This window comes from Lissotriton vulgaris, chromosome 1_2, assembly GCF_964263255.1.
Source record: "Lissotriton vulgaris chromosome 1_2, aLisVul1.2, whole genome shotgun sequence".
Classification (NCBI taxonomy): domain Eukaryota; kingdom Metazoa; phylum Chordata; class Amphibia; order Caudata; family Salamandridae; genus Lissotriton; species Lissotriton vulgaris.
Window position 1 is genome coordinate 184,721,824 of NC_141686.1, and position 3,382 is coordinate 184,725,205.

Genomic DNA, 3,382 nt, shown 5'->3' on the forward strand with positions numbered 1-3,382 from the left:
CGTCAATTTAAAAAAATCTTTTATCATGCCATGTGGCCCCGGGAAACGTAAACTCAATACTATACATATAGGGACAGACAAATTAGAATCTGTAACCTCATACCCGTATCTTGGTTTGGTTTTCGCTGTGAACGGCTCATGGAGTGGGCATATGGCCCACGCCATGGGCAAGTTCTCGAAAGCCAACAATTCTATTCTGAGTTTGTCCCGACCTAAGAAAATAGGTGCCACCAGAGCTATTTTTAAAAATGTTAAGTTACAGTGCCTACCAGTAACCACATACGGGGCTCAGGTTTGGGGATTGGGAAAAAGCCCCGGCATCCAGCGAGAAGGTCGATTCTGTAGGAAAATCATGGGTGCCCCAATTTCCTCCTCTGAATTGATCTGCCATGAGGAACTTAACCCCCCTACATATGCGATTTTATTAGATCTACACCAGCTCTCTTCTGGATCAGGATCTGGAGGAATAATTCAGCCACCCGAACCCAAAGTATCATAAAAGACTGTCTTAAATGTGATCATGGAATGTGGATCCCCTGGCTCACGGGAGTTTTAAAAACACTGAGTAACGTGAACAGGGAAGATCTATTCTCCGATCCCAGTAAGATTGAACTTAATGATAAAACTGAGGTCAAACAAGCACTGTACGCACTTTATAGCTCAGAACGAATGGAAAGGGAAATTCTCAAATCTACTGTTGTGACCTACCAGAGAAATGATTTAAGCAGGAGAAACCTTGCACAATACCTCACCTTACCCATGAATAACTGGGAGAGATCATTGCTGTTCCGGCTAAGGGCAGGCTCAATAAAATTCTTGTTTGGATTTCCCCTGGGCTATCAGCACACAACAGATTATAATCTATGCCCGTGTGATGGTATTAGTAAACAGAATGATTTGCACTTTCTATTTTTCTGTAAATTGTATTTAAAATATATTAACTGGTTTTTAACTCCCTATTTTAGGAAATATAGACCCCTTTCGTTAGGGGAGTCTTATTCAATGTTACTTTCCCTGGATACAGATGAATTAATTTACCGCACTAGCACTTTTTTGAGACTCATACCATGTGTACGTAAAACAATGGAAAACCCCTGAAAATAGTCTTATGAGAAATGCATTAGTTTTTAACAATTTATGAATTTTATAAACTTGTCTTTGCTGTGTAAATGTATGTTTTTATTGTGGTACTTTTATGAATTTTATGAAATTCGAATAAAGGTCTTCTGAACTGAACTATAATGAAGGAAGATAAGTTTGTCCCACTACAAGATTTAAGCTTAGTGCTGTTCAAACTGGCACAGAAGGTCAATTGGGCCAATCCCTTACGAAAAAGAGATTAAGAGAACACTTTTGGTGGCCTGCAATGGATCAACATATTTTGGATTGGGTGGAAAGGCGTATTGAGTGTAGAGAGAGTGAAAAGAGATTAAAGTTGGGCAACCAAATGGAGTAAGGAAAAATTGAGAACCCAGGTTTACCCTGGCACACAGTGTGTTTTGACTTTATAGGTTCATTTACTGGTTTTAGCATTGATCTGAAATTTTGAATGGTAATGGCGGACGTTATGTCAAAATGGTTAGTTGTGAAATTTGTAAAATAGATTACTACAAAGAATACTATAAATGTTTTATCTGAAGTTTTCAGGGAAAAGGGCTTTCCAGTTAAGTTAACTACCAACAATGGTACTTAGTGAATTTCTACTGAAATTACAGCAATTTTAAATCATGTGGGATTATACATACCAGAACATCTCTACATAACCCACAGGGAAACGGTGTTGTGGAAAGAGCTAACTGCATGATAAAGGGAGCAATTCAAATGGTGGTTGAAAGCAGAGGTGATGTGAAAGGTATGGTTAATGATTTAGTATGGGCTTATCGCACAACTGAGAATACAGTTTCTGGGGAAGGTCCTTTTGTTGTCATGAGAGGACACCCTGCAAGCACGAAACGTATTCATGCATGGATGAAAGAATGTATTGGGTTGGCAAATTTTAAGTGTGATAATGGGTGGACCAATGGAGTTTCAATTCATGATAGGAATATAAAAACTAATGACTTTGTAAAAGTTAAGCCTGGCAGTATTACTTCACGGTTTAGCAAATTTTGCGGCCTGTACCAAGTTAAAACAGTTTATGACAACAATGTAACTCCGTGCAATGGGGAGAATTGGAATTTGAGAAGAGTGGCTTTGTACAAAAAGGGCAAAGAACGTGAGATGGATACTAGAAATGAAACTACTAATCCTTATTTTCTCTTAAGTGATGATGAGATTAGTAAGAGATCATCTGGTATTAATGAAGGGGGTAGAAGATCACCCACTGTTGAACCAATGTGTGGTGGTGATAACACTGATAATAGAGTTTTACCCCAGAGACATAGGTGTCCCCCAAGATATTTAAAAGTCTACGTATGTGGAGATGGGTGAATAACCTTTTCTTTTACAAGAGGTATACATATGAGAATCTTATCTTATTATTATTTTGTTTCAGTTCAGTTATTGTAATGTGTTGCTTATGTTTATGCGTTATGTATGCCTTTTGAGGGAAGGATCCAATTAAAGATTGCTTGTATGACCCATAGAGCTCTTCACTTCAATACCTCACTCTACCTGGCAAATATGCTGGATCTTTCCGCCGGCTCCCGGCCCACAAGGAGCACCGGCACCTAGCTACTCAAGAAAAATAAATTCAATAAGCTTAAAACCTACAATCGTACATTCTCGGGCACAGCCCCGAGAATCTGGAATGCCCTGCCAGTGGAGACAAGGCTTATTCCATCCACTTTTACCTTCATTTGGGAAGTTAAAGCACTACTAATGAACAACTGTCTCCACTTTACGCAAGACTTTTAATATCCCTACTATTACAGGTCATCTGTTGCGACCTATTTTTGCCTACGATAATGTTGCTTTTGTTCTTGATGTTTCTTGTCCTTATCGTCTGCCACATAGCCTTCTCCCTATTTACCGTTGTTATGTATTTCTGCGTGCCTATTTCTTCTACGACTTATGTAAAGTGCTCTCATACCCACTTGGGTCATGTTCGTGCTATACAAAACACATATATAAATAAATAAATAAATGAGCTAAAGGGAAGAGGATGTGTTGTATTCCAAATGTTGTACAATATGTTAAATATAATGTACTGGTGCTTTAAACATATAGTTCCATTGTTGCTAGGTTCCATGACAGAGCTATGTCCATCCACTGCCAGTTGCTTGCTAGCTGCAGTGGGAACACCAACGTATCTCTGACGCTTCCATTAAAGAGTTTAACTAAGGAATCTGAAACATAGGTGGAGTCTGGACTTATTGACAACATACACTTGTACGAACATCAACAGGCGGAAGATAGAGTCATTAAGTTATTGCATCTATAT